This window comes from Microcebus murinus, chromosome 20 (genome assembly GCF_040939455.1).
Source record: "Microcebus murinus isolate Inina chromosome 20, M.murinus_Inina_mat1.0, whole genome shotgun sequence".
NCBI lineage: Eukaryota > Metazoa > Chordata > Mammalia > Primates > Cheirogaleidae > Microcebus > Microcebus murinus.
The window spans coordinates 34,953,977-34,966,214 of record NC_134123.1 but is presented as its reverse complement, the minus strand read 5'-3'; the positions used below and the strand labels follow the sequence as shown (position 1 = coordinate 34,966,214).

The window sequence follows — 12,238 nt, the reverse complement described above, 5'->3', positions numbered from 1 at the left end:
GCCATGAGCCACCACCCCGGCCTTGAAATTAACTCAATTTGGCATATATCTGAGTGTGTACTCTACACTGGGAGCTAGGAAGGGAAACATGTGGCCCAGTAAGTGTTAGCAATGAAATGGAGAGTTCTCTGGTCAAGTCACAAATGACTCCCAAGTTTAGAATTTTTAGAATTCTAAACTTGGGAATTTAGAAGTTTAGAATTTTTGCTCAATTTGGTCTTCTCACAGGATCACCCTGTAATCGAGGACTCGCAGCAAGATTCAGAGCTAAATCCTTAATCCTCTGATCCACAAGATGGATTTCATTTCCCAGGGAATGAAATAACAAGTGTTCATCGTTGTGATTCTGTTGCCTACTTCATTTGGCAGACAATCCTTGATAAATGCTCGTTGAATACAATGACAAAATCTTGTTACTTGATGAACTACCTTGATGAGCACACCAGAAAGAAGTTTAAATTAACTGCCTAATTTGCAGCCTAACAAAGAAGTGAGGCTGCACACTGATGCCAGTGGCACTGCTGGAGCACACAGCATTTGGGGACCTTCTCTTTTTGGGTTCCCTTTAGAGCCTGCAGAACACTTTTCTGGTACTCTCAGTGTTAGCAAACCTTCCCTCTCTCAAGGTGGGTCACTTTGAGAAACTGCAGCAAGTCATTCAAAGTCTCAACTGGTAAGTGAGGTGAGTTATCAAGCCGGGTAGGATAACCTTTGGCCAAACATGGGGTGTGACTATTGAATGAGACTGATTTTCTCATACCGCTTATATTTTTACTACCAAAACAGGAGTTCTAAAAAGGTTTTGGCAAAGGAACAACAATGAAACACAAGCATAAAGCTGGGTGTGGTGGCTCACGCCTGTAATCCTGGCACTGTGGGAGGCCCAGGCAGGAAGAATGGTTTGAGCTCAGGAGTTCAAGACCAGCCTGAGCAAGAGCTCTACTAAAAATAGAAAGAAATTACCTGGATAACTAAAAATATATAGAAAAAATTAGCCAGGCATGGTGGCACATACCTGTAGTCCCAGCTACTTAGGAGGCTGAGCCAATAGGATTGCTTGAGCCCAGGAGTTTGAGGTAGGCTGACGTCCACAGCACTCTAGCACGGCAAGAGTGAGACTCTAGTCTCACAAAAAGAAAGAAAGAAAGAAACACAAGTATAGCATTTTGGGTCAATTACTTTTAACAGACCAGTCCTTATTTGAATGTCTAAGCTTTGATATGTCTGGCTAAAACTCCCATTCACAACTTCATGGATTTACAGTATCTAAAGGATGTCAGGGTTGGTGTCAGACCCTAAAAACCCCAAACTGACTAAGCTTAACCACACACAAAAAAAACTCCTCAGTGAGAAAGTACTCACCTTCAGGTGATCCGTAGCTGGGATAAAATACAAAACCTCTTTTAACATGAGCAAGGCCACAGCTTACCTGTTTGCTTTCTGGAGTGATTCCACAAAGCTTTCTACAATGTTTGAGCATTTCCCACCTAAAACAGGAAAGGAGTTCCCAGCTTTGGGATGCATTTGACTGGTTCCAGACCTGGCTGCGCTCCACTGTGCTCAAGTAGTAGTAAAATTACCAGGCAAACACTCTCCTTCCAGGGCTGGCAAGTGGGAATCTGCCTTTGTCCAGGCTACAGCACTGGGAAAGGACCACTCCACAGACAACAGGATAGAGGTGAGGCTCAAAGAAGAACTGATGAGAGCCTTGTGTACCCCAGTCCTTCAGATGGCAAACAACCTCTTCGTTCTTTTTTCTCAAATGGTCTGAAGAATGATCTACTCTTGCAAATCAGTTTGCTAAACAAAGCTCATCTAAAACAATCAACCACTCTGCCTAGCAAACTCAGCGGTCATATTCAGGAAAACTTAATTTTTAGTAGAAGCAATATTCCAAGTTTTGAAGTCTTAGGTTCTTCCAGCACAACAGCGACAGTTAGCTAACGTCAAGGACCCTGCACCCTCTGAGCTTCTAATCAAAGAGTGCAAGGAAGTTACATATTCCTAAGACGCTGGCGCGCGTCTTGGGGTAGTTAGTAAGACCAACCTGTGCACACTTTGAAGCGGCGGGAGCAAGTTCCAGGAGTTCCCAAAGAGCTCAAAGTTCCCCGAAGAGCCCATCAACAGTCGGGGCTGGCCTACTCGGAGGCGAACCTGCGTGCCTCTCACCCCCCCCTTTGCGGGCGGCGAACATGTGCCACACAAGTGGCCCGGAAGAGAAATGACAGCTTCAGGAAAATAAACTCCGCCGCGGGGCGCGAGGAGCTCAGCCACCGAGGGCGCCCGAGGGCCCACGGGGCCAGGATCGCGCGGGCGGAATGCGGGGCCGTGCCTGTCTCAGCGTCCTCCTTCCTGGGCCCGGGAGCCGCGCTTCGGCCCGTGGCTGTGCACGGCCGGGGGCGCGCCGGGCTCCCGGGCCTCGCTCCCGCCGCCGCCACCGAGGCGGCCTCCTCCTCCCCGCCGCCGCCCGCCCGGCCTCTCGCCGCCCGCCCGGCCCCGCTTACTTCAGCGCGAGGGCGGGGAGGGGGCCACGGCTCCGCTGGAGTCGGGGCGGCGCGGAGAAGACGTCCCTCGGCCCTTCCGCTCCTCACGGGCTCCGGCTCCAGGCGCGACGCGGGCGGAACAAACGGGCTCCACTAGCCGCGGGGGCCGGCCATTGTGCGACGTCATCAGACCGCGACGGTCGTCCTGCAGCCGGCGGGCTTCCCTTGCTCGCCCCGCCCTCCGCTCCGCTTCCTTCCGGCCTCCGCGCGGCCCCGCCCCCGCGGTGCGCACCCGCCGCACCCCACCGCGGCGCAGGCGCAGAGAGCGCCCGTCCTCGGTGGGCGGGGCTCCGGGCCCGCGCCTGCGCACTGGGCTCCCCGCGCTTTCTGAGCCACGTGCCTGGTGTCTGGCGGGACGCGACCGTCGCGGGCGGGTCTTAAAGCTGAGGGGTTTAAAGCCGTTTTTTTTTTTTTTTTTTGTCGGGCCCACTCTCTGCCGCGTTCCGGGTGCTATGCCACACCATCAGCGCCGGGACCGGCGGAGTTCCGCGACTTGGGCTGCGAGTGTAGACGCCCGGCCTGGACTCGCGTCCACGCGGGCCGCGACGCGTGCGCTCCGGGGGGCGGGAGGTTGGCCGTCGCGCCGCCCGCCTCGCGCCCCGGGGCCGGACGGGACGGGTGACTGGGACTGGGGGAGGGGGGGGCGCCCGGCAGGGAAGGTTCTGGGCGCTGCTGGCCGGGGGCACGCGGGGGGCACGCGGGGTGGGGGCCTGGCCCTGCGGCTGCCTTCGGAGAAGGGCCTTGAGGGATAATTGGGTCACATGACGCCGGAGGGTGGGGTGGGGGGGGTCGGGGCGGGTGCCCGTGCCATCTGCAGACCGGGACGAGCCCCGCCAACCCGCTGTCAGCACGTGGCCCGCACTGCCAGCCCGCGGAGCCGCGGGGACAGCTGTGTCTTTGAGCCACGTGGCATTTTGTTAGGCGCGCCCACGTGGCCCGTGTGGCCCAGCGGTACGAAATACCCGGTTGGCAAACTCAGGGTCACAGCGTCAGCTCTGGTTGCCACGGCCTGGGGGGGAGGAGAGGAGAGTGACTGCTTCAGAGGTTCACGGACTCTTTTAGGGGTGACGAATGTATTCCGGAATTAGGTAACGCTTGCACAACTTCGTGAATGCACTAAACACCACTGAACTCACAACTGTATTAACTCCCCTTAGAGGCAAAAGAAGAAAAAGAAAAACCACCGCTGAACGGTACACTTTAAACGAGTAAATTTGGCCCGGCGCAGTGGCTCAAGCCTGTTAATCCTACCACTCTGGGAGGCCCAGGCGGGTGGATTGCTGAAGGTCAGGAGTTCGAGACTAGCCTGAGCAAGAGTGAGACACCGTCTCTACTATAAATAGAAAGAAACTAATTGACCAACTAAAAAATATATAGAGAAAAAATTAGCTGGGCATGGTGGCACATGCCTGTAGTCCCAGCTACTCGGGAGGCTGAGGCAGGAGGATCGCTTGAGCCCAGGAGATTGAGGTTGCTGTGAGCTAGGCTGACTCCACGGCACTCACTCTAGCCTGGGCAACAGAGTGAGACTCTGTCTCAAAAATAAAATAAAATAGTAAATCTTACAGTATGTAAATTACCCCAATAAAGCTGATTTTTTAAAATATTCTCTTTTTTTTGAGACAAAGTGTTACTCTGTCACCTGGGCTAGGGTGCCGTGGCGTCAGCCTGGCACACACCAACCTCAAACTCCTGGGCGCAAGCAATCCTGCCTCAGCCTCCCGAGTAGCTGGGATTACAGGCGTGAGCCACCACACCCAGCTAACTTTTCTATTTTGAGTAAACACAAGGTCTCACTCTTGCTCAGGCTGGTCTGGAACTCCTAAACTCAAGAATCCTCCCGCCGTGGCCTCCCAGAGTGCTAGGATTATAGGTGTGACCCACCATACCTGCCCAAAATATTCTTTTTTTAAAAAAAGGAGAAAACTGGGCTGGGTGCAGTGGCTCACGCCTGTAATCCTAGCACTCTGAGAGGCCGAGGTGGGCGGATTGCTCAAGGTCAGGAGTTCAAAACCAGCCTGAGCAAGAGCGAGACCCCGTCTCTACTATAAATAGAAATTAATTGGCCAACTAATATATATAGAAAAAATTAGCCGGGCATGGTGGCGCATGCCTGTAGTCCCAGCCACTGGAGGCTGAAGGAGCTAGGCTGATGCCATGGCACGCACTCTAGCCTGGGCAACGAAGTGAGACTCTGTCTCAAAAAAAAAAAAACCAAACAGAAAAGGAGAAAACTGGAAGGAGATAGGAGAGGAGGGGTGGTGCAGGGCAGGGACTGAGAAGAAGTGGGAGGAGGCACAAGTCTGCCTCCCAAATAAACCTTCATTGTCCCCTTTCTCCATCCCCCACCCCTGGTGTCAGCCACCATCGCCACCTGCCAGGACCAACACTGCAGCCCCCTCACCCTCCTGCTCCTACCACGCCCCCTCCCATGCAGCCAGAGAGCCTCCTTCCTAAACCCCAGGTTGGTTCTGATCTCCCTGCACCAGCTTGAGACCCCTCCGGCAGCTCCCTCTGGCCCCCAGACAAAACTCAACCTGCTGAGCGTGATCACCATGTTCCTTAGGATGTGGCCATTCTAGCCCGTCTCTCCTGCCCCCCACTTGCTCCATGCTTGCTCCACCCTGGGTCTTTGCAGAGGCCCTTCCAGCTGCCTGGAATACGCTTCCCACCTTTCTCCTGTGCCGGGCTTACACCAGATCCTCCTCCCAGAGCCCTGCCAACACACCGGGCAGCTTTGGTGCCACCTGCGTGTGCCCACAGTGCAGCCTCAGGGCAGGTTCCAGCACTGGGCTGAATCTAGAGGGAGGTTGGTGGCATTTGGAGGGTGTATGGGGGTGGGGGCACCGAGAAGCAGGCCAGGTCTCTCTAAATCCAAATGCCAGCGGCTCACACCCTGAGCTGTGAGCCAGAGTGAGGGTGCAGCAGGTTTCCTCCTGACCCTCAGCCTTCTTGCTGTGCAAAATGGGGCCATTCGTGCCGATGCCTCCTTCCATAAGAGAGTAACGGGAAGATGAGGGGACCCACACAAAGCCTGTCCCACTTCTATGCAGCCTTCACTCAAGCGGGCCCCGTGGCGAGGGCCTCCCATAAGATCCCTGAGAAGCCAGTTCACAGCTGGGGAAATAGAAGCTGGACAGTCACAGCCCTGGGGTTTCACCCCAGACAGTCGGACCTCAAAACCCAAGCGTCGTGTGATGCGCTGAACGAGGTCTGTCCAGATCCTATCATTCTCCTTGTTACGTAGCAAATGTAAACGTCTGTTCTATTCAGCCCTAGTTACTGGGGGTCATATTTACTAATGGTCACGCAGACACTGGCTGGCCCACCCCCCACATTCCGTGTGCTGACAGACTCGGTCCCATCTGGCAGGTGCCTTTTGGCCAGTTGAGGACAGCAAGCCTGCCCTGACTGTCTGACCACAGTCACAGACCACGTCACCAACTGCAGTGGGTTTTGCATGGCTGTCACCACCAAACGCTGAATCTGAATTTAAGTAAAGATGTGGTTAACTATGTTGAGTCGCAGTCCCTTTGCAAAATAACGTGGCTTTATTGAGAAGAAGGGTTCTGTGACCCACAATTCTACCCTGGGCAGGAGTTCTCACAGTGGGACCCTGGACCCCATTCTCAGCATCGCCTGGGCATTCGGCTCAAATGCATGTTCCCATGCTGCCCGAGAAAGGTGCTCCAGGACCTCTGGGTGGGGTGCGGCTGCCTGTGCTTTAGCTGCTCTGGGAGGCCAAGGCGGGCGGATCATTCAAGGTCAGGAGTTCGAAACCAGGCTGAGCAAGAGAGAGACTCCCCCACCCCGGTCTCTACTAAAAATGGAAAGAAATCAATTGGACACCTAAAAAAATATAGAAAAAATTAGCCGGGCATAGTGGCATGTGCCTGTAGTCCCAGCTACTTGAGAGGCTGAGGCAGGAGGATCGCTTGAGCCCAGGAGTTTGAGGTTGCTGTGAGCTAGGCTGACGCCATGGCACTCACTCTAGCCTGGGCAACACAGTGAGACTCTGTCTCAAAACAAACAAACAAACAAAAAAACAGCCCTGGGGGATCCTGGTGCTAGATGGTGTGTGCTCACTACTGCTTTGAGTATCTTTTGCTGTGGGCACCAAGAGACACAGATGAGGCTATTCATAGATCTTTTAGTAGTAACTGAAATAACAAAGGAAAAACACCTGAACACCCCCCAAATACTTACCAATAGATGATTATAATATTACAATAGATGTAATATTGTAATAGTAATGTATATTTATAATATTGTAGCTGTTAAAAATTATAATATCTGAACTCCAGCTATATACATATATAGATATAATATTCACGTGGTCATTTGTAACGTTGAACTCAAGAGGCAAGCGGCAGAAGAACAGGGCACTTCCATAAGATTAAGGCCATGAGCCTTTTTGGCACCACACCCAGCTAATGTGGTCCTTTTTATCAGCAAGCCTTGGTCGGGAACAGTGGCGCATGCCTGTAATCTCAGCACTTTGGGAGGCTGAGGCAGCAGGGTTGCCTGAACCCAGGAGTTGCAGGCTGCAGTGAGCTGTGGTGACACCACTGAACTCCAGCCTGGGTGACAGAGCGAGACCGTGTCTCTAAAACTAACTAACTTACAAAAGCCTGCCTGTGCTATGGCTTGAATGAGTCTCCCAGACTTCATGTGTTAGAAACTTAATGCTCAAATTCATATATGTGGATGGCATTGGGAGGTAGGGCCTGGGGGATAATCAGGATTAGCTAGGGCCATCAGAGCAGGGTCCCCATGCTAGGACCGGTGGATTTACAGTGGGAGGAGGACAGACCTGAGCTGCCACGCTCCTGCCCTTTCAACATGTGACGAGACACAGTTAGGGCCCTCGTCGCATTGCCGGCACCGTGATAGTGGACTTCCCAGCTTCCAGAACTGCAGGACATAAAGCTCTGTCCTATCAATTACCCAGTCTCAGGTATGAGCTACAGCAACAGGAAACAGACCAAGACACCTGTAAGTTTCTATCTGATGCTGGACACTGTGGATAGATGATTGCAGGGGTGCCCGGACGGTGTTATTAATGTAAGGACGCCTCCTTACTGGCGGACAGACCATCAGATCACCTTGGCCCTGTGCAGACCCGCATGTGGAACGGCAGCCCTCACCCCGGGGAGTGGAACGTCAGTGCCTTCAGAGGACGGCCCGTGACAGTCACCAGCCTCACCACGCCCGGCTGGCCTGAGCCCGTCCAGCTGCTGCAGTTCCCGCTAAAGCCCTTGGTCCTCCGGGACCCTTTCTGCCGGGTTTCTTCCCGGGGCCGTGCAGCTCAGGGGCAGACCCCAGCTCCCTGGGGGATTTGCAGTCTCCACTCCCCTCCACTGCAGGGTCCCCTCAAATCCCCCCGGGGGAGGGGGGTTGGAGCCTCCAGTCCTGCTGCCCAGCACAGCTGCACCTACTGCGTTCTGCCTCCCGGGGGGCAGGCCCTGGGTGCATGTGGGGGTTATTTTATGTTCCCCCTCATAGCCCGGGTCCTGCTAGTTTCAGTTGCTCCCCACGTGCCCCGATGCGTGCGTGTGCAATACAGTCGCATACGTCTGTCTAGCGCCAGAGCTGCCTGGGGGGGGTCAGCCCGGGAGGGTTGGCCAGGGAGGGTCAGGCTGGCTGCAGCGAGGTCGCTGTTGTTCCTCCAACGGCCGTCAGAGAGCGCCGGTCGGCCCTGCGCGGCTCTCAGCTGGGGCGGGGCTGAGGCGGGGCAAGGTGGGGGCGTGGCTAGAGCGGGGGCGGGGCCGGGTCAAGGCGGGGGAAGGACCAGGGGGCGGACTGGAAGGGAAGGCGGGGCCAGTATGGGGGCGGGGTCAGGACGTGGTCTGGGGAGGGCGGGGCGGGGACAGAGGAAGGCGGAGCGTGGGTGGGGTCAAAGGCGTGGGCAGGGCTGGGGGCGGGTCGCGGCAGGGTGAGAGTGGGGAGGATGGGCGTGGCCCGTAAGGGGGGCGTGGCCCGTACGGGGCGTGGCCGGGGTAAGTCAGGGGCGGGGCCAGGGCGTGGTTGGGGAGGAGGAAGGCAGGCCCGGGAGAGACCCCACTCCCCCACCCCCACCCGCAGCCTGGCCCCGCCTCCGATGCGGAGTCCGCCCCGCGTCCGGGCCTCGAGGTGGGCTAGACCGCCTGGAGCTGCCGGTGCGCGGCACCCCCACAACCCCCACCCCCTCCACCCACCCACGGTACCATCTGGCTGCCGCGGTTCTCAGGCCCCGGGGTGTGGACAGGATCCTGTGCCTGGCGGGGGTTTCTTTTGCTCCTGGACGTCAGCCAGCACCAAGGGGCCTCAGCAGGCTGGCCTGGGCGAGGGGATGAATGAATGAGGGAATGAATGAATGAGTGAATCCCACCTTAGCTCCCCGATCCTGGCCTGGACTTACTGCGGGCCTGGAGTTTCTTCTCAGGGACACAGTGCCGCGGAGCTCGGCCAGTGCAGAGCCCACGTGGACCAGAGTGGCCACCGTGGCCAGGCCAGCAACCTGCCCAGCCTGCCACCAGCCCAGGGATTCCTGTCCCTTCCGGCTGGGCTGGCCCTGTGACTCTTGGAACCCACGGGATCCATGGGAGGGGGTGCCTTGCTCCAACAAGGCCTGGAAGCTTCCTCATTTGTGCTCCCTCTAAACCGCTCTGCGGGAGGGAGACCCTGGTGGACAGCCAGAGGCCCAGGCGTCCGGCCCTCAGCACGTGGAGAAGAGCCGCCCAGCTGAGCCCAGCCAGCCCGACAGACAAGAGGGACACTAACACGGTGGCTGCTCTAACCATCGCCTCTTGGGGTGGCCGGTTCCACGGCCACAGAACCAAAGCTTCGAGTGGACCGTAGTGTCTTTGGCCACAGATTGCCGCCCACACGAGGGCCCAGCCTCTGCTAACAGGTTCACCGCCTGAACATAGTAATAACTTTTTAAGCAACCAGCCTGCCTCCGAATCTTCATGCACAACTTTGTATGTCCGCACCTGTCGTCTTTCACGCACTCCCATCACCTGAAGTCCACAGAGCACTCCCCACCCTTCCGTCTGTAACCTGCCACTGCCCACGTCCCCTGACGGGAGATCAGTCTCCTCCAAATGTCCAGGGGTGACACTCAAGATGTGTCATCCAGACACATGGCCACTGACCAACCAGAATGGGCACAGCTGTGGGACCAGACAGTAGCTCTTTGATTCCTGGACCACGGGAGAGGTCTAGAAGCTTTCAGGGGGGTTGGGGTAGCTGAGAAAAACTAGTGTGGAAATAGTTTGCTGGTTTCATGGCCAGTGTGGCCACACTAATGTGTGGGTGCTTGGGGCCCCCATGAGTACACCCTGGGGTGGGGTGCTGTCTGCCACACAGGTTTGGAAAACCTCCTCCCCAGCCAGGTGTTCACACACCTGCCAAGCCCCTGGGGTCTGACACCTTAGGAAGTGTCCCTGTGGCTCCTCCCCACCCCCCACCGCTGGAAAGCAGAGCTGAGCAGCCCCTCCTGCTGTGCCCGCTCTGGCCCTCGGGACCCAGTCCAGGAAGGACGCCAGGAGCAGGCAGGCCCTTGCACACGGCCTGTCCATGATCTTTCCAATCACACATCCACCCACACTTACAGCTGCTGATAAAGAAGACAAGGCATCCCAGTCCCTGGGGGGTACATTCCTCCCTTCGGGCTTTTCTGGAGTCCTGGGGAGCAGGAGAGCCCACCGTGCCCCAGGGGTGGAGGACACCAACCTCCTAGAAGGAGAGATTTCCAACCCCAGCTCTGCGTTTACTAGCTGTGTGACCTTGAACTTGTCACTTTGTTTCTGAGACTCTGCTTTCTCTTCTGCAAAATGGTGACAATAGCAGTCTTGTCACGTGGGCGTAGCTGTGATGGCCACGGAAGATGCCGGGGAGCTTTGCCAGCGCCAGGCACACAGTGAGCTCCCAATCAATGGTTGCTGTTAATATTAAATGTGCACACATTGTGCAAACAGGAGAGAATACTCACCTGTGATTCACATTCTGCCTTTTCACTCAACCTATCGCAAACATCTTTAGGTGCCAACAAATACTTCTCCACAACATCATTTTTAACAGCCAGATGTCCCACTGCAGGGATGCAGCAGCAACCCTCGCCACTTTGAATGGATGTTCAAGTAGCCAGTGAGCCGTCCTGATCGTGGACAGAAGCTATGGAACCCGGGGAGACGCTGTGGGTTTCTCGGCTGCTGCAGGTGGTGGCCTGTTTGCCACAGGACTCTGGGGTAGACAGAGGGTGTGAAACGTGGCCGTGGGCAGAATTCGTGTCGGTGGCAAACGCAGTCTACAGTGTCGGTGGGGGTGATATTTAATGCTGCTCTGACCATCACTGTCCTGTCCTGTCTTACAGAGACGACAGACCCACCGAGATCGAGGGTACGGGAGTGTCGCAGAGGAAGGGCCCCGGGTGAGGCTGGAGACGTGGGCTCCAGCCCCGGCCACGCTGGTGACAGATGAGTTTTCTCCTCTGTCGAGGGGGTGAAATATCAGGGTCCAAAGCTTGCCGTGTGGACTGAGACAGCCCGTGTGTGAACACGTAGCACAGTGCCTAAGCATGCACGCAGTGCTCAATAAATCCCAGCTGTCCTTTGTTATTCCTGTGAGCTCTGTGACTTTGGTAAACCACATCCCCTCTCTAGACCTCCAACCCACGCTGTCTGAGCCTGTCCCATTCCAAGTAAACTCAGTGCCACAGCTTCTCTGTGGGATAATCGGGGTGATTTCAGCACCGCAAGGACAGGACAGCAGCCAGGAGCTGTCTGTGGAGCTGAACTCCCAGGGGGGCTGCCTGGAGGTGGAGGCACAGGGGTGTGGGAGGCAGGCCGGGGACAGCAGAGGGGGTGGCCAGAGGCGGGGAGACCTGTGTCCACTGGGCACACTGAGCCTCTCGTGCCCAGACAGCTCACAGAGTCAGCCTTCCCCGCCCTTCCAGGCAGCCCCAGGTGTGGCCATCCCCTCTGCCACGGCTTTCCCTCCCCCTAAGCCCCCTCCACTCGTCTCTGTGGCCCCGACTTCAGTGGGCCCTAAAAAACCACATCTTTTGGCCAAGCTGACGAAGACACCACTCAGCCAGTGTGCTCAGGGCAGCCTCGGTCGCAATACCCCAGACTGGAAGCTGCCCAGTGTAAGGCTAGTGGTGGGCCCCCCCCTCCCCTCCCTAGAGCAAAAAGAAAAGGCTCACGAGACCAGACTCGCCAAGGACAACAGCCAGGCCCCACTGAAAACAACCACACTTGGATGTCCACCCAGATAAGAAAGTTTTCGGTTCCGGGATTCCGCAAATACCGCCAGCCCCTCCTATTTCTCAATGATTGCCAAAGGTCACAGTGGAAAATCCCCAGCTCTTCTTGCCAAAAGTCCCCCGACCACCCCAAACAGTATAAAAGCCCTAACCCCCTCCAAACAGACAGGACTTCTTGGCCCCCCCCCTTGGGACCCGAGAATCTCGCCTGGGAGCGCTCAATAAAACCATGTTGTTTTGTGTGTGTGTGTGTGTCTCTCTCTCTCTCTCTCTGTTTCTTTCGCCGCCAGAAAACTTCACACCCAGGAGCTCATCACCGGGGCTGTGGATAGACATACTGCAGTCTGAGTCGGTCGTGGAATATTACGCAGCAGCGAACACAGATGAACTGCCCTGAGGCAGGACATGGATGCATGTCTCAATCACATGAAGCAAAGTGAGCAAGACT

The 12,238-nt window shown here is 56.2% G+C and overlaps 1 protein-coding gene across 5 annotated transcripts in view; it reads right to left on the bottom strand.

The window, feature by feature from the left end:
• The window catches only part of ZC3H18 (zinc finger CCCH-type containing 18), a 57,590-nt gene extending 54,891 nt beyond the window's left edge, over positions 1 to 2,699 (bottom strand). For 4 of the 5 annotated variants that reach the window (XM_012737143.3, XM_075995865.1, XM_075995864.1 and 1 more), the window contains exon 1: positions 2,505 to 2,699. The gene's annotated coding sequence lies outside the window, so the exon portion shown is untranslated. The remainder of the gene's footprint in view (positions 1 to 2,504) is intronic. The other variant, XM_075995866.1, reaches the window with a different exon arrangement.
• Between the last annotated feature and the right edge of the window lie 9,539 nt (positions 2,700 to 12,238).